At 34.4% G+C, this 25303-nt stretch overlaps 1 long non-coding RNA gene across 1 annotated transcript; it reads left to right on the top strand.

Annotated features, from left to right (window-relative positions):
• Nucleotides 1–1130: 1130 nt before the first annotated feature.
• Nucleotides 1131–2194, top strand: LOC107649786 (uncharacterized). Its single transcript, XR_008913950.1, has 2 exons — nucleotides 1131–1368; nucleotides 1824–2194. It is a non-coding gene; the product is annotated as an uncharacterized LOC107649786 (long non-coding RNA).
• The last annotated feature ends 23109 nt before the right edge of the window (nucleotides 2195–25303 follow it).

Here is a 25303-nt window from a genome sequence, read left to right as displayed (position 1 = left end):
TTATATTGAACACTTAATAATTATGGTAATGGGGGAGATGAAAAGATAGCAAAGATAGAGTTCATGCTCTTCAAGAATTTGCCAAATAATCTAGACTATAAACCAATAATTATAGTTTAGGGTTTGCAAAAACACTTTGAAATATCATCTTATTTCATCTTCATAATGAACTTGACAAACAAATGTGATTATTATCCTTATTTAATAGATGAAGAAACCAAGAATTTAAATCACTTGCCAAGCACCACATAGCTAGGTAATGGCCTGAAGGCTGGATTTGAACTCAGATCTTCTTGACTTTAATTGCAGTACTCTTATCCACTGTGTCACCTGCTTTGGTGAGTTATAATGTGAAAAGCATTTACACAAAATAATTTCATGTGTCAGGAAACAAGGACATTATACATAGCAATTTTTTCCCTCCCATATCCAGAACCAATTCAGAAAAATGGTGTGGTGGTATTTTAAATTATTGATGTGAACTATACATTTCCAAATATAATTTGGAGGGATTCCACTTCATTTCAGGTCTCATACTGATCATGTTAATGATTGTTTCTGACTCTCTCTAAAATATATTCCATAAAATGCTAAAATGATCCATCCCAAAATGTCTGACAGCTATCATAGTCAAGACAAACTGTATTTATCCTTTCAGAAAGAAACCTGAATATGAGAGATTCTTCCCATATTGTTAGTATTTTTGAATCATACAAGTAGGACCAAGATCATAAGAGAAAGCAGACATTGTTCAAGTTGTAGACTCTTTATGTAATTTCACTTAATTATTTAATTAGTGGTCAAGTTCTTTTTGTTGTTGTTGTTTAGAGGAGGATCGATAGAAAAGAGAAAAATCAGGAAATGCTGGAGAATATTATTATTTTTATTCATTTTTGCTCTATATCAGAGTGTATTTGGCAAGAAAGATTGCTTTTTTAAAAACCTTAGCTTTCACTATACTTTTACTTTTTACAAATTTACTTTTTTGAACCACTAGAACATAATATTGGGCACCATTAATATTATCTTTTAGGTCAACTAAGAGTGTAAGAACCTACGACATTTTTCTGCATGAATACATTTTTCTTGGTGACAAATTTTGATAGAGCAAAATGTTATTTGATAGTAAAACAAATCTATCTTAGAGAGGAAATAATAATCAATCAGTCCATAAAGACTGGTGGGTAAGGTTTCTTTAAGGCCAGACAGAATCTTGGGAAGGTGCCCCTTGGAATTCTGGGTAAGCTGATTCAGTTGGGGTTTTCCAATTGCCAATGGATTCCTGGAGGTTTTCCCCTTAGGAGAAGGCTGATGTTTCTGTTCCCCGAAACACTGAAAAACCCAGTGACAGGAGGAGGAGGAGAACAGGTTGGAGTTTCTGGAATAATTTGTAAGACAAATCAACCAAAAAGGGAAAGAGAAAGCCTGGCTTTCCTTGGTGTGGGTGCTCAGAGGGATAAGTCATGGTGAGGTCGGCTGAGGCCCAAAAGCCTAGCTAGGCCCAGGAGGGCTGGCAGTGGGCAGAGAGAGTGAATAACGGACCGATTTAAAGCAGAAAGGGATCCAAGGAGACGGAAACTTACTCATGTAACCGAGAGGACGAGTCGTTAGCTTAGTTATTTAGTGCAGAGCCTCAGTTCTTAGTGACGGTCTCAAGGATGGAGGCTTGAGTTCGTGGAGCTGGGAGCCGGCCTTTGCAGGCTAGGGGTGTGAGAGAAAGCTTAGACCCCTTTAAGACGAATCCTCAGCCTTCCTTACCTTTCCTCAGACCTTTTCCGATATGCATTAAATCGGGGGTTTGTTTTTACATCTGTCTCTCGCAGTTGTCCTTGCGTAGGCCCAAAGCAGTTCCACGGAGCTTCAGGCGCCACAAGCTATGATGCGCCTGCGCGATCTACGGCAAGCAGTAAAAGATGCTGTATCCAATCCCCCCCCTTTTAGGTTTAGCGCGCCTTTCTGGAACAACTTTTCCTCAATTTTCCATCTCTTCAACAGTGAAGACGTAGGATAACAACATGTCCGTGGCAGTTGTTTCGAATTAATTCAGGGTATGGCTTTGGGCAAATGACTAGGAATGTCTCTGCAAGCTGAATATTTTCCCCTAAGGAACAAGATGAATTTGTAACAGAAACTTGTGGCAAATAAAGCCAACCCATTATATATCATAAATAAAATAAAAACTGATTTCTTCATAGCAATATTGGAAGTTATTTAGGATGAAGAAAAATGTTGCCATTATTACTGGTAAATAATTCTGCATATTACAAATATAAAATAAAATATTAGCAACAATGATAGAAACACTGAATTAAACGAATACTTACAATTTTTCACTCTAATAACACACTTTTTATTTTCTTTACATTAAGAGTCACAGAATACAAGCTTGTAGGGCTCCAATGTAATCGTTGTTTTAATTTTTCACTACAGACCATGGAAATGGGAAAAGGAATAAAAAGCACTCAATACATTGGAGATCATTAATCTGCCATCAGTCTAAGCATGGAACCTAGTATTTCCTTTCTTTGATGAAAATAAAAAACAACAACAGGAAAATACACAGAAACCTTACTGTGGTAGTAGAATGAAATTATGTAAAAATATATCTGTACTACTGGTAGATGTTAAATTTTGGATCACGTCAAGGATTACTTGAAAACTGAGAATCCTTAGACTCATACAATACAATTCCACACAGACTCCTAAGAAGGCATTCTTTCTTCTTCACTACGTATTTCCTGGACATCAGGTTAAGAATGTTCTCTTCAGTGACAAAGTGGCAACAATAATAAAATACTTAAAAACAAAAATGAAAAAAACAACAACAACAAAAGTGAATTTGCCCATCCTTACAGTTTCCTTGAATTCGGATTGATTTTTCTTTAAAAGAAGGTTGAAATGATTCAAAGTGGTTTTAAGTATTCAATATCATTGAAGGCATTTTTTGCAGGTAATTACAAACTGAGATTACAGTCACCTTCTTGATAAACAACTGCAATATGGATCATTTTAACAGTAGGGTGTTAATTACAAATGAAGAAGCACGGTTAGTTAAACACCTAAAAAAAAGGCACTGAAATAGTTTTTATAGAACAAAACTTTGGTACTAGGAATATTTCCAAAAAAAATCTTTTAATACTTGGTAATATTCAATGCAGTATGTAGGAGCAATGGAAGTGGAGCTCAGTGACCAAAGTTGGAGTCCCGCCTCAGAATTTCCCAGTTGTGTGGCCTTGGGGAAGTACCTTAAACATCTCTTGGTCTCCATTTCTGTAGCTGTAGAAAAGGGGACAATAGCTGTTTTGATGATCAAAGGAGATAATATCTATATTATTTTGTAGATCTTAAGGGAATATATAAATGTTTGCTACTATCATTAGTAATACTATTTAAATGCTTTATTGTATATATTTCTCTTTATATAACGGCGAGGTAAACAGGACAAATATTTTATCTAATATTCAGATGTTCCACGGTCCCCAGAAGACAAGACGACTTGCCCAGGCTCACATGGCTTATACCATATCTGGGATTTTAACCCAAGACTTGAAATTAAGCACTTTTTTCCATTTCATTTCCTCACAACACCTCTCTTAAAGTTTGATTAATATAGAGTGAATGAAAGAATGGTCACTACTGTCCTGGTGAAGATTTTAACACAGAGTTCAAATCTAATTTGTCTATGGATGGCAAAATTCCCCTTATATTCCTGAATGAAAATAACATTATGTTGACTACATTAAATCTCAAAATGTTGAAATGAAATCATTCAGTGTTTGAGCTAATTATCTACATTAGAAAAAAAGGAAAAAATCTACATGAGAAAAAAAAGAATGTCTATTGTCTTTACCATAATATGTCATTAGATAAACAAATTATAGAACTTATCCATCAGTATAGATATTTGGGACAGACTCTGCAAACAGACAAAGACATGGTTCAAGAAGTGAAGAGAAGAGAGTAATATTTGCAGGTGCTTCTTCTCTGTAAGCTTATGCTTCAGATGGCTGAAGAGAACTCAGAAAGTCATCTTGTCCCATTTCCTTATTTTTCAATTTAGGAAAGTTCATTGAAGTAAAATTCCAAAGGTGTTATGCTCCAGGTACTGAACACTGGCTCTCTAACTTCAAAGTCAATGTTCTTTCTGAATGAAAAAGAATGACATAGAGAGAATGTATGATATTTAGGAAAATGAGGGATATTTTCCTGATTCCCTCTACTGCTATTGTCTTTTCTCCCTAAACAACTTTTATTTGTAACATGCCCATTTTATTTCTTCTGCATATAAAATGTGCTTTATATAATATGTATATGGCTCAGTGTCTGATACACAATTAGAAGATTGCTAAATGCTTTTTACTTACTGATTAATATAAGCATATCAAAAAGGCATGAAAAAAAATCCCAAGTATGGGAGGTGCTTCTGGTATGGCAAACTCATGAGAGGATATAAATGAAAGTTACACAAAATGGGAAGATATACATGATTTGAAATCTGGAAAAAATGTCTGCCCTTTTATTCCTTACTTCATTCCCAATAGGGGATAAATTACTCTGTTTATATAATATAGAAAACATCTTAGTCTTTTAGTGTAGTTAAACCTAAGAAATACGTGCATAATGAAATGACATTGTAAACAGTTTATGTAGAATTGCTGTATTTTCCACTAATTTTAACAATATACCTAGGAATTGAGCTTAAGATACATGTGATTCTGAATTCATTTGGAGCATGAAATAAGAGCAGATGCTCTTATTGTGATGATTAGATATTCAAATAAATGGATGTAGTGAGTCTATTGAATGTCTGATTACATATTCAAACTGTATGAAAACACATTTGAATATCACATCATATATTAAATGTGTATACCTTCATTTCAATAAACACTGGATAAAACCACAGATTCCTGTCTTGAGGCTATGAGCTCTTGATATCTGAATTGCCCCTTCAAAATTAGCTATGTTGGATGCTTCTTTGGATGACTTTCTCCAGTTAGAATGTATTCTGATTTTTTAGTTAGTACACTTAAGCCTTTATTTTTTATTGGAACAATTTCCTGGTAAAGGAAGAGATGATGTTTTTACTTCAATAAACAGGTTCAAGGTTAGATGGTATTCTTCCCATCACTGGATTCTATCTTCAATCTTATGAAAATATAGTGTGGTGATCAGTGGTATTGTGCCTTATTTTATGTTCTAGAAAACCAGAGGTGGGTCAAAATAAGTCTGTCTTTAAAAGGGAATCATGTTTATTTTGCAAAAAGAAGAAAAACAAATTAATATTAATGAGATCAATTTGACTTAGAATATGATAGTTAAACTGAGAAAAGAAAGTAATTTTTCAAACATTGGTGACAAATGATGAAGTAATTAGAAGGAGCATGTGTATCAAAGAATATTCTTTCTCTTAATCACACTGAAAACTGATTTTAGGAACATTATAAAGTGACTGAAAGAAATGGGAAGGAATGATTTGAAGAAAAAACAGGGGGAAATGACCAAGAATTATGTGCATACATGTGAGAAAGATTTTTTAATAGAATTTAAAAGACATTCTCTACTATAGATCTATTCTGATTACTCATCATAGCATGGAGATGTCTTTATATAATAATCTAAAGAGAACACAGAGGGCAAGTTTGATCAAGTTTTACAAAAATGAAAATATTTCAAATGTTTTCAGGCTCTTGGAATATAGGTACATCATATGAGGACCAGCTAACCTAAGGTGAGAGGGATTCATTATTTAAAATCTGAGAACCAAGTGAAAAGTGTGTTGGACCCAACAAAACATTAAACCATCTTCATTGGTTTGAAGGGTTTATCACCTTCATCACAAAGGCTAATCTAAGTTATAGATTTTTCAGATAAATATAAAAAACATTAGGAAAAAGAGAAAAGGAAGAAAAGTGTGAAGAACCAGTAATGAAGAATTACAAATTACTTGTATATGAAATAGATACATTAAAAAACACCATGTCTCTCATGGAAGGTTTTTTTTTTCTCTCCAAATTATACTCTTTATTTTTTTTTAATTTTTAAAATTTATTTATAAATTAAATTAATGTAGAATATTTTCCCATGGTTACATGATTGTTGTTCTTTCACTCCCCTCCTCTTTTCCCCCTCCTGGAGCAAAGGAGCAATTCCTCTGGTTTTTATAAGTCTCATTGTTCAAAACCTATTTTCATATTATTACTATTTTCAATAAAGTAATCATTTAAAGTCAACATCCCCAATCATATCTGCGTTGAACCATGTGATCAATCATATTCTTTTCTTCTGTATTTCTACTCCAAGTTCTTTCTCTGAATGTGGATAGTGTTCTTTCTCATAAGTTCCTCTGGATTGTCCCGGGTCATTGTATTGTTGCTAGTAGAAAAATCTATTACATTGATGTGTGCCATAATGTATCAGTCTCTTTGCACAATGTTCTCCAGGTTCTGTTCCTTTTGCTCTGCATCAATTCCTGGAGGTCATTCCAGTTCACATGGAATTCCTCCAGTTAAATATTCCTTTCAGCAAAGTAGTATTCCATCACCATCAAACACCACAATTTGTTCAGCCATTCCCCAATCAGAGGGCATGCTCTCATTTTCCAAAGTTTTGCACAAAGTGCAGCTACAAATTTTTTTGTACAAAACTTTTTCCTTATTATCTCTTTGGGGTAGAAAACCAGCAGTGGTATGGCTGGATCAAAGGGCAGTCAGTTTTTTAATGTCCTTTGGACAAAGTTCCAAAATGCCTTCCAGAATTCTTGGATCAATTCACAAATCTACCAGTAGTTCATTAATGTCCCAATTTTGCCACATCCCCTCCAACACTTATTACTTTCCTTTGCTGTTAAATTATTCAATCTGCTAAGTGTGAGGTCATATCTCAGAGTTGGTTTGTTTTGCATTTTCTGAATATGAGAGTTAGAACATTTTTATGTGCTTATTGATAGTTTTGATTCCTTTATCTGAAAAATGCCTATTCATGTCCCTTGCTCATCTATCAATAGGGGAATTGATTTAGCTCCTTATAAATTTGATTAAATAGACCATAGTCAGAGGTTTTTGTTATAAAGATTTCCCCCCCTTCCCAAATTTGTTGCTTCCCTTCTAATTTTGGTTGGTTTATCAAACACCATCTTGCTGAAGTAATTTACCCCTAGTCTATTCCATTGGTCCACCCTTCTGTCTCTCAGCCAGTACAATATTATTTTGATGAAGACTACTTCATAGAACACTTTAAGACCTGGTCCTGCTAGGCCCCATTTTTCATTTTTTAAATTTCCCTTGATATTCTTGATCTTTTGTTCCTCCAGATAAACTTTGCTATAATTTTTTCTAATACTATTTTTAAAAGGTTTTTGGTAGTTTGATAGGTATGTCACTGAATAAGTAGATTAATTTGGGTAGGATAGTCATTTTTGCTATATTAGCTCATCCTACCCAGGTGAAATTAATGTGTTTTTCCAATCATTTAGATCTAATTTTAATTGTGTGATAATTGTTTTGTAATTGTGTTCACATAATTCCTGTGTTTGTCTTGGCAGATAGATTCCTAAATATTTTAGATTGTCTAGAGTGATTATAAATGGAGTTTCTATTTCTAACTCCTGCTTCTTTATTTTATTAGAAATATATAGAAATTCTGATGATTTGTGTGGATTTATCTTGTACTTTGCCACTTTGCTAAAGTTGTTAATCATTTTCACAAGCCTTTTACTTGATTTTCTGGGGTTCTTTATGTATAACATCCAATAATCTGCAAAGAGGGATAGTTTACTTTCCCCATTGCCCAATTTATTCCCTTCCATTTCTTTTTCTTTTCTAATTGCTGCCACTAGCATTTCTAGTATAATATTAAATAATAGAGGTGATAATGGGCATCATTGCTTTACTCCTGATCTTATTGAGGAAGTCTTCTAAGTTGTTCCCATTACAGATGATACTTTCTGATGGATATATCTATATCTATATCTATATCTATATCTATATCTATATCTATATCTATATCTATATCTATATCTATATCTATATCTATATCTATATCTATGTCTATATATAGATGAGCTATTATCTATATCTATCTATATCTATATCTATATCTATATATATAGATGAGCTATTACTCAAGATTATATATATAACATTATATTTATTTTATTATATATATAATTATATATATAATATTATATATATAATCTTGAGTAATAGCTCATCTATTCCTATACTTTCTAGTGTTTTTTGATAGGAATGGGTATGGTATTTTGTCAAAGGCTTTTTCTGCATCTACTGAGATAGTCATGTGATGTCTTTTGGTTGATTACTGCTATGGTCAATTATGTAGATGTTTTTCCTAATAATAATCTATACTTGTAGTGCTGGTATAAATCCTACCTGATCACAGTGAATAATCCTCATCAGAACTTGCTGTAGTACTTTTGCTAGTATTTTATTTAAGATTTTTGCATCTATGTTCACTAAGGACACTGTTCTGTAGTTTTCTTTCTTTGTCTTTAGGCTTCCTGACTTTAGAATCAATACCATATTTATATCATAAAAAGAATTGTGTAAGACTATGTATAAGACTATGCTTATTTTGTAAAATAACTTGTAGAGTATTAGGATTAATTGTTATTTAAATGTTTAATAGAATTCACTTATGAATCCATCTGGGGCAGGAGATTTTTTTTTTTTAGGAAGTCCCTGATGGATTATTCAATTTCTTTTTCTGAGATGAGATTATTTAAGTATTCTATTTCCTCTTTTGTTAATCTAGACAATATATATGTTGGTAAATATTCAACCATGTCACCTAGATTGTCATATTTATTGCCACATAATTGGGCAAAATAGTTTTTAATAATTACCTTAATTTCCTCTTCATTAGAGGTAAGATCACCCTTTTTTATCTTTTATCTTCTTTTTTATTAGATTATCCAGTACTTATCTATTTTTTAAAATTATGAGCTCCTAGGCTTATTTATTAGTTCAATAGTTCTTTTGCTTTCAATTTTATTAATTTCCCCTTTAATTTTTAGGATTTCCAATTTAGTTTTTATCTGGGGATTTTAAATTTGTTCTTTTTCTAACTTTTTAAGTTGTAAATCCAATTCATTGATCTCTGCCTTCTCTATTTTGTTGCTTATAGGCACTCAGATATATAAAATTTCCCCTGAGTACTGCTTTATTTGTATCCCATAGAATTTGATATGATATCTCCTCCTTGTCATTCTCTTTAATGAAGTCCATAATTGTTTCTAAGATTTCTTCTCTAACCAACCAGTTTTGAAGAATTAGACTATTTAGTGTCCAATTAATTTGAAATGTGCCTTTGCATGGACTCTTGTTAAGTATAATTTTTATGATATTATGATCTGAAACATTTGCATTTCAATTCTGCTTTTCTGGGTTTACAATATTTCTATGCCCTAGTACATGGTCGATCTTTGTAGATGTACTATGCACCTATAAAGAGAAGGTATATTCCTTTTTATTCCTATTATGTTTTCTCCAAATATCTATTAACTCTAATTTTTCTATTTCTTTCATTCATTTTCCCTTACTTCTTTCTTATTTTTTTTTTGTAGTTTGATTATCTAGTTCTGAAAGGGGAAGGCTAAGATCCCATACTAGTATGGTCTAACTATCTCTTTCCTCTTTGTAGAAATCTAGATGCTATACTATTTGGTACATAAATGTTTAGTAATGATATTACTTCATTTTTATAGTACCTTTTAGCAAAATGTAATTTCCTTCCCTATATCTTTTAATGAGATCAATTTCTACTTTGGCTTTGTCGGGCATCACGATTGCTACTCCTTTGATTACTTTAGATGATACATAATAAATTTTGCTCCTGACTTTTACCTTGAATCTGTATGTGTCACCCTGCCTCAAGGGTCAATTGAATCAGCAGGGGGAAGGGTTTCTCAGAGCTCTCAGCACTTAGACCCTCTGGTAAACTGGTAACAACCCAGAAAATAAGCTGAAAATAGCATCAAGAAAGGACTGAAGTTTAAGAGGGCACCCCATCTTCCCAGAAAAGAGAGCACACCTATAATTATTTAGGAAAATTAGCAATCATTTTTCCTATCTAATTATAGGTAGGTTTGGGGGGGCAATTTCATGGTCTAAGCTGGGGCTGAGAGCTCTAAGAGCCCTGTCCCCCTGCTGATTCAATTGGCCCTTGAGATGCTGATAGCTTAAAAACTTTTCTCAGGCTTTGGTTTTCTCTTCTGATCTCACTCTGAACTTGATCAGGTCAGGGACTGATTCTATCCCCAGGTTTAGGCTCAGATTTTTGCTCTCACTGTGTTCTTGATTCAATGAGGCAAACCCTTGATTGCCCAGTCATAGAACTCTTCCCTTTCTTTTTGGCATAAAGATCAAGAAGGGCATCCTCCTGAGAACTGTATCCTCACCTCAAACTATGGATTATCCCAAATCCAGACTAGGATTCCTAGTTTTGCTCTGGGCCCACATGGATCAGTCCCCTTCAGCCTAGATTGCTCTGGGCTGGGACTCTGGACTTCTCCTCAGGGTTGAAATGTCAAGGGGTGTGGGTTGGTTTAGACCACTATTTGCTCAGACATGATCTCAGTGTCTATTAGTCAGGGTTTAAGTTCAGAACCTGTGACAGCAAGTGCTCTTGGCTTGTTCTTCACTCCCTGCTATAGCCTCCTGCTAGCTCTGCTCCCCTCTCACATCAGTTCCCCAGATGTTGTCTGCCTACCTTTTGGATTTTTCTTTACTTAAAAGTTGTTTCACTCTCTCTCTCTCATTGTTAGTTCTTTCGCTCCTTTATTCATTTTGTGGCAATATTTTAATCTTGGTCAGAGATGATTCCCATGGTACATCTTGTACTTGTGCATCTACTCTCCACCTAGCTCATTCTCCCTTTTATCATATTATTTAATAAAATTTGGCTTTTCCTATTAGACTATGGCCTCTCCAGCATAATATTTTATGAGTTTTAAAAATAGATGTATATTGAACAAATATAGAAGGAAAGTAGCTTTTTGATTTTTGAATCATTATATCTTAACTTATCCCCTATTCTGCTGCTCATCTTTGAGGATATTTTTAATTCACATTTTTTCTCCTTTGTTCCCTATTAAATTAAGAACCTAAGAGACAAAGAAATTAGAAAAATACTAAGTATAAAGTAAGATGATATTTAGCAGTTAGAAAGGGCAAGAATGAGTAAAAGGGATACTATTCAGAGAAGAAATGTTCATATGTTGCCATTGATGCATAAAAGTGTTTTAAAAGGAAATTAATGGAATTGAAATTTTATAGGTGGAATTTTGTCCTACAAACCAATAGCTTTAACTGATGTAATTTTAAATCTGTAGGCATGTTTTCAATGTGCAATTGTTTTTAAAGCCCTAATTTAATTCCAAAAGTTTAATCATATAATTATTTGATTACAACATGAGAATGGAACAAATTTTGAGTTTTATCTGAGTCCCAAGCCAGTTATGTGGACCACTGGATAGACCATTTATATTTGAATCAGGAAGACCTAGATAGGGATCCTTCCATAGTCAGTTACTAATTGTGTGATCCTGAGCAACTTATTCTGTTTCAATTTCCTTATCGCAAAAGGCTATAATAATAACATCTATTGAATTGAGCTTTGAGGACAAAAAAATGTGAAAATGTACATAAACACTTTAAAAACTTTAACATGTAATATAAATACTGGGTATTATTGCTATAAGGCTGGGCTTCTGAGATAATTAAAGCAGAGCATTTTGTGAATTATAAGTTGTTTAGTGAGTTATAATAGAATCACACAATATTAAAAACTGAGAATAGAATATCATCTATGTCTACAAAAGAATTGAGAAATCATGGAGGTAAATATTTCCAAAGGTGGCCTCTTCCACTGAGATGAACAAAACAGTTTAGCTTTGTTTTTTTTTTTTTTGTAAAAATGGGCTGATATTACTCCATTGTGTATTGCCTCACCCTAGAGTGTTTAAAAAAGGAAAGAAGATACACAACGTGTTGGTAAATTGAAAGGTTTTCACAGGAGACTAAAAGCTTATTAAAGAAAAAGAGACCAGTTTTAAAACAAAAGTTATAAATTTGGATGAAAAATTGCTTAACCTGCTAGTATAAAACATAATTTACATGATAACATGCATATGTACATCTACTATCTATATTTTATATGTAATTTTATGGAAATTATAGCATTGCAATGAATTCTATAAGATTGTTTTTAATTTATACTGATGTTTCTTATGAGCTTCTCTGTGTAATATTTTCATTATAGTTACCTTTGGAAGGAATGGGTTTATTTGAGTAATAGGGAGGAAAAAAGAAAATGATTGTAGAAAATTTCATAGAATTGTCATGGATCATTCAGGATGTTCATTAAATTCAATTGCTAGATAAAACTATAGGATTTCTTTTAAGATTACTTGGAATAGTTGGTTTATATTTTATAAAGTAATTTTACTTAAAGGTAAACTTTTTTAAAATATAGATTTCAGGGAGGGGAATGGGGAGATTAAAATGGGTTTAATTAGACAAAGTCACTTCCTTTTGAGTAACTCATGAATAAAAATGAATTTTAAAAAATCTCCATGGCAACTTTATCCCATAAGGTTTTAAAAAATAAATCTGTAACTCTAAAAGATGTATTGAGTAGGAATGCCTTATGCCCATATATTCGGAAGAAAGAAGGCGCTTTTCCCTTTGTCTCAGAGCTGCATATTTTTGGCAGCTTTTAACTTAAGCAACAAATTACTAATTTTAAAGTATATTTCTAAATTGACCCTTAAATAAAGCACTAGATATAATCAAAGATGATAGAAATAAGTTAGGAAAAAGAAAGGTTAGAAAATGAACCAGTAAGTAATTGAAGGTGCTTGAGTAGCAATATAATAGAACTTCATTATAACATGTATATATGTATATGTAGGAAGGTTTTTAGAGTTCAGCATCTAATGGTAAATGCAAATTCCTCTTTGCCTTTTTACATGATTGCCTGGGAACCATGGGGCTATGATTATATCCAAAAAGTGACAGTTTCTTTTTTTTTCTTCATCCAGGAAGGTTTAGAGGGAGAAACTAAAGTATCCCAAGATACAAAAGGTATGGATAAGAACAGTGAAGTGCTGTGCATTCTTCACCTCTAAAAAAGATTTCCTTTTGGATTTGCCTCTATTCATAAAGCTACAATTCAGTCCTGGGTGTGCAAAAATATTGTTTGGCCCCCAAAGAGAGATTAGGTCATCTTTCCCACATTCTCATTTTATACCCCTTCCTCCTATATCCTCAGGGTTATGTATACACACACATGCACGCATGTGCACGCGCACACACACATGAATATAAAGTTTTGAGTTTGTTTGATTCAAGTTGAGGATTCCCCCAAAATGGGAATAAAAAGGTACTTAGTACATATTGTAGATCAGGGATGAGACAGCTACTCATTTCTTGATTCTAAAAGAAATGCTAAACAAAAAGATTTACAGATATATACTAACAGAACAATGAAAGAAGTGAAAGTAACAGTATATAACTAGTGTCATGTTCTGCTGGGAGGTTAATTTTTAAAGCATTAAATTAATATGTAGGACTACTGAATAGGTATTTAAAACTTCATCTTGGCTCTGAGGGGTCCAAATAATTATCTTCAGTTCCATGTCTTCTGGGAAGTTGAAAGAGGACTTAGGCTCATCCTCTTACCAGTCCCTATCTTCTCCATTGTAGGTACTCTGGTGTACTTTCTGAAAAATATAATATCTTCCCAACTTTTGATTGACAAGACTACTTGCACTGCTGGAAAACATCTCTCCTGAAATTGTAATTTGCTGCCCTCAATTTGGGAAGAAAAATAGAAAGCAGAAAAGACATTCAACAGGGAACAAGACTCATCCTTATCTTTTCTACTTGGGCCTCTGCCTTAGATACCAGGTGCTGGCAGATGGTCAATACAATATCATTATAATAAGTAAAAAGATTCTTCCCTTATGAGAATACTAGCAAGGAAGAGCTTCTTACCACATGAAAGGGCTGAAAGAAGATTAAGATGAAAGGAAAAGTAACTCCCTTTTTAAAGGTTTCCTGAGTGGGCAACACTTCTTGGCTCAGTAGTTAATTTTCTTTAATGATTTAATTCTTGTACCCTCCTGCTATCAAAGTGTATGCTATCAAGAGATAACCAAATTTTCATCATGCTATAATGGCAAGGTCTTCAGAAGGGAGCACATATTTCCCTAGAAATGACCAGAACAACTGAGAGCATGTTCCATGGGATTATTCCCAATATATACAAAAAATTTTCAATTCCTATTTCTTAGAGAATACCTATTTTAATTTTCATAGTTGTGAAATATTAAATTGAGAAATATGTCAAAATATATGGGATTAGATACTTAGGGGTTAAACCAATTTCTAGTGGACAAAAGTGTTCATGGGAAATAAGATGAGAATAAGGAATCAGGAGTAGAAATAGTGCACTTTAAAAAAATCCTTTTCAAGGGTATGTGGAAATAATGGGTTTGAAATATTACATATTTTCAGATATGAAAGAAGCTGATTAGTTTTAATGAATTTTATTTATTCATTAATATTTGTCATAAGATGAAGTTTACTGGGTATAAGAGGGGGAAGATGTATATTCAGAATTAAATATAATATAAAATCAACAGACATCTATAAAACAGTTTCAAAAAAAAAAGATGAAAAGTGAAGAAATGGAAAGGGTTCCTGTGCCAATGAATAATGTTGTAAAAGAGGAATGAAGATCAGTTTTATACAATTGACTAGAATGTATAGACAGAAGTGGCATCTGAGCAGACAACAAAAGGCATCAAAAAGGAAAGAGGGGGAAGGAAGCAAAACTAGAGCAGGATGTATCCCTGAGTAATAGATATTTTCAGTGGGTCCTCTAGCAGAATATCCTTTTGTTTTCATCATAGAATCATGAAATGATAAAGACCTCAAAGGGACCATAGAATCTAGTCCAACTGACTCATTTTAGCAAGGAAAACACTAAAACAAAGAAAGGATAATTGACTTGCTCATGTTCACACACATCATAAGTAATTATGGGTGCTTGTCATACTTCTGCTTCTTTTTTATAAATTTTCATTTTTCCACATTATATATAAATAAAATTTTTACTACTCATTTTCTGATATTTTGTAATCCCTGTTCTCTCTCATATCCCCAAGATGACAAGTACATATTCCATGTTGTCATATTGTGAAAGAAGATACTTTACCAAAGACCTACCCCTGAGAGCAGGTAGACTCTGGGCTCTCACGGAAAGATAGCACAGAGAAGAGCAGCAAACAGTAGAAGCTGTGGAGATTCAAGAGCTGGTCTCAGGCAAAATCCTTGCTCCTTAACTCCATACACAGAGAGCATACCTATCTCACTCAGATTTCTGACTAAAAAGGTAAGGAAAAACATCTACAGGGATGGCAAATAGTATCCAGGAACAACAACCTCCCTTCAAGAAAAACAAGAAAAAGGGATTGACCCTGGAAAATTTTTACAGAGGAAAAACCCAGGCTACAGAGGAAATAGAAGAGGAGATACAAATAATTGCACCAAAACTTTCCCAAAAAAATGGAAATTATCCACAAGTTCTTGAAGAATTTAAATTGGAGCTTATCAAAAAGATGGAAGCCTTCTGGCAAGAAAAGTGGGAAATAGTTAAAAAAGAAAATAAGTTTAAAGGACAAGATCTCCCAATTGGAGAAACAGCTGGAAGCCACAAAAAGCAGATAGACCAAACCAGAAAGGAACACCAGTCCTTAAAGACCAGAATTAGGCAATTGGAAGACAATGATCTTTCAAAACAGCAAGAATTAATAAAGCAAAGTCAAAAGACTGACAAAATAGAAGAAAACAAAATATCTCACTGAAAAGATGAAGGATGAGGAAAACAGAGCATGAAGAGACAATGTGAGAATTGTTGGTCTACCTGAAAACCCAGAAATAAACAGAAATCTTGACATCATATTAAAAGAAATTATCCAAGAAAAGTGCCCTGATCTTCTTGAACAAGAGGGCAAAAAAAAAAAAAAACATTGAAAGTGTTCATAGAACACCCTCTACACTAAATCCTCAAAAGACCACTTCCAGGAATGTAATTGCCAAATTCAGGAGCTTCCACACTAAGGAGAAAATTTTACAAGAAGCCAAAAAGAGATAATTCAGATACCAAGGAGCACCAATCAGGATTACACAAAATCTGGCAGCTTCCACACTAAAGGGCCTCAAGGCTTGGAATATGATATTCAGAAAGACAAGAGCATTGGGTCTTCAGCCAAGGATCCCCTATCCATCAAAACTGACTATATACTTCCAGGGGAAAGTATGAGCATTCAACAAAATAGAAGATTTCCAAGTATTTGTAAAGAAAAGACCAGAACTAAGTGGAAAGTTTAATATCCAAACACAAAGATCAAGAGAAACATGCAAAGGTAAATAAGAAAGATAGGGGAAAGGGGAAAATGTTTTTTTATTCAAGCTTTCATCTTTAAGGGCTACAATAAGATCAGATTATTAATATTAATATATGTGGAAAATGTTATTTGTAACTCTCAAAATTATATTCACTATTATAGTAATTAGAAGAATCATTCACAGGAAGAGATTGGGGTAATAAGTGAGATAAGATGATATGCAAAAAAAAAAGAAAAAGGAACAGGGGAATCAAAGATGGCACCAAGAGATGCTTGAAGAAATAAAATAAATAGGATAACCTTATCACACAAAGACATGCATGGAAGGGGAGGGGAAGAATACTCTTATAAGAAGGAGAGGAAGAGAGTGCTAAAAGGTAATACTTAAACCTTACTCTGAGTGAAATCAGTTCTGAGAAGGGAGAGCATCTAGATGAATTGGGGTCTTGATTTCTATCTTACTCTACAGGGAAAGTAAGAAGGGGAACACTAAGGGGGGGTAGGAGGCAGGGAGTACAAAAAAGGGAGGGAAAGAGAGGGGGGAGGGAACTTAACAGACCCTAAAAAATAAGAAGGGAACAAAAAGGGAGGGGCAAGAAAGGAAAGCATATCAAGGGAGGGGATTAGGAGGATTGATTAAAGCAAACCACTGGTTTAAAAGGATACAGCAAAAGAAGAAAGGACAGAACTAGGAGACGATATCAAAATTCTAGGGAATACACATGTGACAATCATAACTTTGAATGTGAATGGGATGAACTCACCCATAAAACAAAAATAGGAGAGTGGATTAGAATCCAAAATCCTATCATATGTTGTCTTTAAGAAACACACCTGAGGCGGGTATACACTCAAAAGGTTAGAATTAAAGGTTGGAGCAAAACTGATTGAGCCTCAACTGCTAGAAAGAAGGCAGGAGTAGCAATCATGATATCTGACAAAGCCAAAGTAAAAATAGATCTGATTAAAAGGGATAGGGAAGGTAAATGCATCCTGATAAAAGGGAGTATATACAAGGAGGAAATATCAGTAATTAACATATATGCACCAAATGGTATAGCATCCAAATTTCTAAAGGAGAAACTAGTAGAATTGAAGGAGGAAATAAATAGTAAACTATACTAGTGGGAGATCTGAACCTACCACTATCAAATTTAGATAAATTAAATGAAAAAGAGATAAGAAAGAGAAAAGATGTGAATGAAATCTTAGAAAAAATAGAGTTAATAGATATATGGAGAAAAAGTAAATAGGGACAAAAAGGAATATACCTTCTTTTCAACAGCACATGGTACATTCCCAAAAATTGACCATGTACTAGGTCATACAAATATGGCAAACAAATGCAGAAAAGCAATAATAATATATGTAACCTTTTGAAATCATAATGCAATAAAAATACTGATCAGTAAGGGTACATGGAGAGTCAAATCAAAAATTAATTGGAAATTAAATAATATGATTCTCCAAAATTGGTTAATTAGAGAACAAATTATAGAAACAATAATTTCATTGAAGAAAAAGACAATGTTGAGACATCCTTTCAAAATCTATAGGATGCAGCCAAAGCAGTACTCAGGGGAAAATTTATATCCTTGAGTTAATATATTAACAAATTAGGGAGGGTAGAAGTAAATGAATTGTACATGCAAATCAAAAAACTTGAAAGTGAACAAATTAAAAATCCCCAGAGCAAAACTAAATTAGAGATCCTAAAATATTAAGGGAGAAATTAATAAAATCAAAAGTGAAAGAACTATTAAACTAATAAGCAAGACTAGAAGCTGGTATTTTGAAAAAATGAACAAAACACACAAAGTACTGGTCAAGCTAATAAAAAAAGGAAAGAAGAAAACCAAATTAACAGTATCAGTTGAAAAGGGAGACTGCAACTCCAATGAACAGGAAATTATGGCAATCATCAAAAACTATTTTGCCCAATTATATGGCAATAAATATGCCAATCTAGGTGATATGGATGAATATTTACAGAAATATAAATTGCCTAGATTAACAGAAGAAGAAATAGAATTCTTAAGTAATCCCATATCAGAAAAAGAAATTGAACAAGCCATCAAAGACCTCCCTAAGAAAAAATCCCCAGGTCCAGATGGATTCACAAATGAATTCTATCAAACATTCAAAGAACAACTAATCCCAATATTATACAAACTATTTGACAGAATAAGCAAAGAAGGAGTTCTACCAAATTCCTTTTACGGCACAAATATGGTATTGATTCCAAAGCCAGGCAGGTCAAAAACAGAGAAAGAAAACTATAGACCAATCTTCTTAATGAACATAGATGCAAAAATCTTAAATAGGATACTAGCAACAAGATTCCAGCAAGTGATAGTTAGTTAATGACATTTCAGTAGCATTTGTAGCTGCTTCTTGATTTTCCTCCCTAAATGAAATCTTGCATTGCTTCCAGTAGTCTTTAGACTTTGTTGCTCAAATTGATTGTTTTTAATCAAATTGAACCCATTCTTAAGTCCTGATCATGGTTATGTTTTGTCTTTGGGGAGAGAAGAGGAATGATGTGATGCCAAAATGCCCACGTTTAAATAGTCAGAGAACAGAACTATGTAGCTACCCTAAATGTATTTTCTTGTCCATATAGGGACATTTCACCTTGACAAATCTTTGGGTAGGGCTTAAGTCTCACAAACATAGTTTAAAATTTTCTTTAGCCCTTTGTCCCTAAAACAACTAAAATGACATTTTCAAAGTGGGACATGACTGAGAATCTCAGAAAAGAGGCAAGAGTCCCGCGAAGTAGAAGGAGTCATTGTGAAGCAGAAATGTGAGAGGAATCTGTTAGTCAGTGCTGAGGCTAAAGGCAGCTGGTCTTGACAAGGAATGACAAGGAAACCACAAGGGTAACTGCTTATACGGTCCTTGTGCCATGACAGGGGGAGTCAGGGGGTCCAGAACGGAGGTTGCAGCTGGGCTGTGATCTAAGTCCTGAAGCAAAAACAGTCGGTCACAGGAGAAGGAAGTAAATGGACTGGTTTGGCCGAGCAGATATCCCTTGTTTTGGATCCTGCAGAAATGTGGCACATAGATTAAGAATGCAGAGAACAATAATATTTCACTAGATATTCTTGCTGGAAGCAATTTTAAAGGCTAAAAGGCTAGTGAGTAGGACAAGAAAGTAAGGAATTCTGATTTTACTGAAACTAAATTGTCTCCTACAGAACCAAGATGGATCGAACCAACAAGAGTCGTAATGACAACCCCAACATCTATAAAGGTTGATCAAAGAGATCCATGGTTCCAGGCTTCACATATGAAATTGCATCACACCCATAATATTGAGTAGCCCTAGGGAAATAATTGATAAGCAATAACAGTCCCTACTGAAAACACAGGAAGCACATGAGTACTTGCCACCAGAATACAGTAGAGCCCTGCACATGTTGTAATGACAAAAGGATAGCACCCCTGGCGATATGCAGCCAGTAACACAGACAAAAATGTAAAACATGCATTTGAAACTTTAGCAGCCTTATAGAAGCCTGAAGTCTCTGCTGGCCAACCATAATAACTGATTATAATTAATAATAATAATTCTATCTCCAAGAACTAAGTACACTAACCATCCAAGGAATGAGTACAATAACCATACAACAAACCTCCTTCAAAAGAAAAAAAATTCAAATCACTATTCTTAGTCAAATCTTGACAACCTATGCATAATGTTCACACCCATCCATGTAAAACACATGTACACCTTACTTGCAGGCACGAAGATGTATATATGCAAATCTTACCCATGCATGAAGAGAACACATGCAAATCTTACTTGTAGACATGAAGAATGATTGATAAATTCTGAGATTAATGGGAATTCCATCTTACTTCCATGCACTTGTAAATGTCACTCTCACTTGTATGCACACATAAAAAAACCTGACTTGAATACATGTTCCCATGCGTTCCAGGTTCCTGCTTATACCAGTGGATTCTGATTTGAAGAACACGACTGGAAGATGAAGAGTGGCATGCTGAAGCAGCATAAAAACACATGGAAGGACTTTGGAACTTTGAATTTTGGAACTTTTGTGCATGAGGATATGTAAGAGTGCGTCATGTATGTTAACACCACATATATGCATGCACATACTACATAGAATACACTTTAGGGTGATATCTCATGGAATGGGTGAGGATACAACATGTATAGTTGCATAACAAAGAGACACACTGATAAAAATTTCTGTGGAAAATTCAAACAGACTAACATATTTCTTATCTGCATGAGTTTGCACAGAAATTTAGAATGATGTACACACATAAATCTGTACTTAGTACAACCTATGTACACTTGTAAATACCAAGTTACTAACAAGCTAACGTTTTTAGAGTAGTTTCTTAATATTCTAACTACTAACAATAGTGACAGCCTCGTGAATTTGTCCAAGGCTTAAGGAAGTAGAGAAGTAGAGACATAGAAATTCTGACATATAGAAGTTAGATTGCATTATGATTGTAGGTTAGCATTTGTTAGTGATAGGAAATTTTTCTTAGTGACTGTATAGACATTAGGAAATAGGACATTTGCATATTCTTAATGTTAGTGGAATTGTTGAGATGATTTGAAAATCGTTACATGATTTGTTTTGTAAAAACTATTTTCATGTGAATCTCTTAACTAAACCATTTCCCTATAATCCATTCTTAACTTAGCATCTAGGTAGATATAATAGCTAAGATAAGTTATGATTTTGTTATTGGGGGAGGGTTAAGAGAATATTTAAGATAGCACATGGTGAAGAATAGATAGATAGAATTATAATAAAGGTAAGTATCATTAAAAATGCAAGGTGCATTTTTTATAGAATAAAAGAGGGGATTGTGGAAGAGGCATGAAGAAAGAGAGGATTTAAAAGACAAACCAAGCATGCAAACCGAAGTAAAGGACTTGATCTGTCAATCAAGGTGAAGATTCCAAATGGAATGTTCCCAGGAGAGGCAGTTGAAGCTGGCTAGGGAGAGGAACTGATTCTCTCTCTCTGGGGTTACTGACCAAAGGAGAAACCTCTTTCCTGGGGTTCCTGACCAAGAGAGACTGGCTTTTCCTGACTTAGGCAGAGAGAGGGACCTTTGTGGCTTTTGACAGAATCTGAACTTGAATTACTCAAGCAGAGATTATCTGATTACAGAAAGAAGAAAAGAAGAAAGATACTTGTCCTCTAAACACTCTGATTGTCTCTGTGTCACAGCTCTGACTAGACTGACATTTCCCCAAACCCTCATAACCCTTCCTTGCAGTTTAGGGACAAACCTCATCCCTCTCACCTCAATTCCCATCCTGTCCTATATTTCCCAATAAACCTCCTTACCTGAGAAAAAAGAATAAGAGTATCTTCTCTAAACCTCACAGTTCGCCTTTGAGTTACATAGAAAGGTGGCTGACCAACAGGAGTAGGAGAAAAGGGGAGGAAGGCGTGGGCAGAAAGCTGGGAGGTGAAGGGTGGCATTGAGGGAGAAGCAGGGTAGGAAATAACTTGATTTATTAGCTTTTAATGATCAATAGGCAGCTCCAGAGTAATCTCCTCTAGCAGCATCTCTCATCTATCTCCATTATAAGTAGGCAGCCTCAGGGTTCCTCTAGGAGCAGCTCTCTAGTCACAAGCCAGAGTGTCCATCTACCACAATCAGAAATAGCTTCCACAGATTATCTCTTTTATAACAGTATGCAGAGACTACCAGGGCATCTGGGGTGAGAGGGGAGCAGAGCTAGCATGAGGCATAACAGCAAGTTAAAAGCAAGCCAAGAGCAAGGCACCCCACCCCAAACCCACACATCTCCTCTCACATACTCTAATCTTAATCCCTGTATAGAGGGAAGACCTTGAGATCCTGCCAGGGCAAGTAATGGTCCATACCAACTCACACCCCTTGAAATTTCAAACCTGCCGAGAAGTCCAGAGTCCTAAGCCCAGGGCAATCTGGACTGAAGGGGGCTGATCCACATGTGCCAGAGTGAAACAAGGAAGCCCAGTCTGGGTTTGGGGTGAGTTGATAATCCACGGTTTGGGATGAGGACCCAGTTCTCAGGGTGTCTCCAAGACAGGGTAATCAAGGGTGTGTCTGATGGAATCAAGGACACCTTGTCTGTCCAAGAAAAAATGATACTGCTACAGTGGTGAGATTTTTATTAAAGGAGATTATACCAAGACATGGCATCCCCAATACCATAGATTCAGACAAGGGGTCCCATTTCACTTCCCAAGTTCTACAAGAAGTCTACAAAAACTTGGGGATTAAATGCAACTATCATTCAGTTTATCAGCCCCAAAGTTCCGGTCAGGTCGAGCATATGAACAAAGAATTGAAGACACAGATAGGTAAAATCTGTTCAGAAACACTTAAAATGGACAGATGTTATGCCTCTTGCTCTGTTCAACATAAGAACTAGACCTAGGACTGACTTGCATGTATCACCATTTGAAATGCTAGTGGTCAGCCACTTTGGCATGGTAGGACGTTAAAGCCACCATACTTGTCCATGTTAAAAGGGGAATGTGTACTTCATGAATATTTAAAACAGATACAATGTAGAATAGAGGAACTAAGGAAGCTGGATTTGCTTGTGCAAAGAATACCACTAGATTTTTCATTGCATAAGATAAAAACAGGAGATACAGTATATGTCAAGAACTTTAATACAAAATCTCCTACAGAACCCAGATGGATCGGACCAACATCGTTCATAAGGACAACCCCAACATCTATAAAGGTTGATCCAAGAGATCCATGGTTCCATGCTTCACATGAAAAATTGCATCACACCATAATGTTGAGTAGCACTAGGAAAACAATCAACAATAAATTACAGTCCCCATGGGAAACAAAGGAAAATACACATGAGAGTATGTATCAACAGATAGTACAGACAAGAGAGCACTGCACATGTTAAAATGATAACAGGAAAGCACTTCTGAAGGAAAGAGAACAGTTTCAAAAATAAATAAAGCCAGTAACACAGACAAATGGAAAACATGCATTTAAAATTTAACTCCAAAGAATAGCTTCTATATTTTATACAAAGTCTCTGCCAACCATAGGAACAGAAAGGAAAGAAATAATGTTATCTCAAATGAATACATAACTCCATGACCAAATGAATTACATTATATCCAAATTTTATCTACAAGACATAACTAAAGAAAACTTACCATTAATCTCTTTGTGGAAAATTTAAACATCAAAAAGATGAGAAAACTTCAATTCCATATTTTCAACAAAATTCTATGAACTTATACTATTATGCTTACACCCACCCATGAAGATTAACATATGTAAAGCTTACTTCCACACGTGAAGAATAACGAATTCTGACAAGCACTCACGAAGAACTCATAGCTTACTTCCATGCACAATGAAAATTTCAATCTTACATACATGCACATGTAAAAACCTTTCACACATGCATGTTCCTGATTGTTCCAGTATGTTTCCTGATTTTTCCAGTTTGTTCCTAAATTGAAGAACATACGACTACAATCAAGAGTGACAGCAGGCAAGAGTGGTATGCTGAGCAGATGATGAAGGACACACAGAGTTTCTACAATCAACATCAAAGGACATGGAAGAACTTTGAAAGTTTGGACTTGTGATCATGAAGTTATGTAAGAATGAGACCTGCATGTTAACATCACATAGATACATACACATGCTAGACACGAATATAATGTAGGAAATATCTCATGGAATGGATAAGTATACAACATACGCATAGTTGCAAAACACAATAGTCACACTGATATAAATTTCTGGAAAATTCAAACAGACAAAGATCTTTGAGTTTGCACAGAAATCAACAACAATGTATTATGGATGTACATATGTAAATCTGTATAAATACAATCTATGTACACATGTAAATACTAATGTGCTAACAAACTAACTATATTAGTATAATTTATTAATGTTCTAATGACTAACTATAGGGACAGCTTAGAGAATTTGTTTAAAGTCTTAGTAGGAACAGACATAAAACTTCTTAAGTATAGAAGCTAGATTATATTATAATTGTTGGTTAGCAATTGTTGGTAATAGAAAATTTTGCTTAGTTGAATTTTGGACATTAGGAGATATTCAAAAATGCTGTTGAATTTGTTGGGATTGTTTAAAATTGTTCCATGATTTGTTATTATGTCAAAACCATGTTCATATACCTAAACCATTTTCCTATACCCAAACATAGTATAGAACTAGATAGACAGAATAGCTAAGGTAAGGTTAGGATTTGTTATTTTGGGAGGGTAAGGGGATATTTAATATATTATAGAGTTAAGAATTAGATAGTTAGAAATATAACATAATATATCCAAAAGGTAAGTATCATTAAAAATGCTGGGTGCATTCAAAAAAAAAAGACAAATGGGGAGGAATGTGGAGAAGAGAGAAATTATAAGAAAATGCATGCAAAGGACAGAAGTTGAATATGGGTCACCTGTCAATCAAAGGAAAATTCCATTTGGAATGTTACCAGGAAAAGCAGTTTGGAGCCAAGTCAACAGTGACTGTTTGGAAGGTTTTAGGCTTATGGTGACCCTGAAGGAAGAAGTTTGGTTTATCTTTGGGACTTGGGATAATCAAGTTGGAGGTGGCCTGGCTGATTTGAAGGCAGAAGAAGATGGACAATAGTCCATATATCTCTCACTGACTGGCTCTGTGTTATGCTAGTGACTGAATTGCCATTTCTCTTAATATCCTCCAACCTAAGATTCACTGTAGATAATAGGGAAAACCCTATCCCTCTTATCTTATCCTCTATCTTTCCTGTTTTCCCCAATAAACCCTTACTTGAGATAAAGAAGAGAAAAGAGTATTTCCTCTGAAACATCATAGCTTACC

Source organism: Monodelphis domestica, chromosome 8 (assembly GCF_027887165.1).
Source record: "Monodelphis domestica isolate mMonDom1 chromosome 8, mMonDom1.pri, whole genome shotgun sequence".
Classification (NCBI taxonomy): Eukaryota; Metazoa; Chordata; class Mammalia; order Didelphimorphia; family Didelphidae; genus Monodelphis; species Monodelphis domestica.
This window is presented reverse-complemented; position numbering and strand designations above follow the sequence as displayed.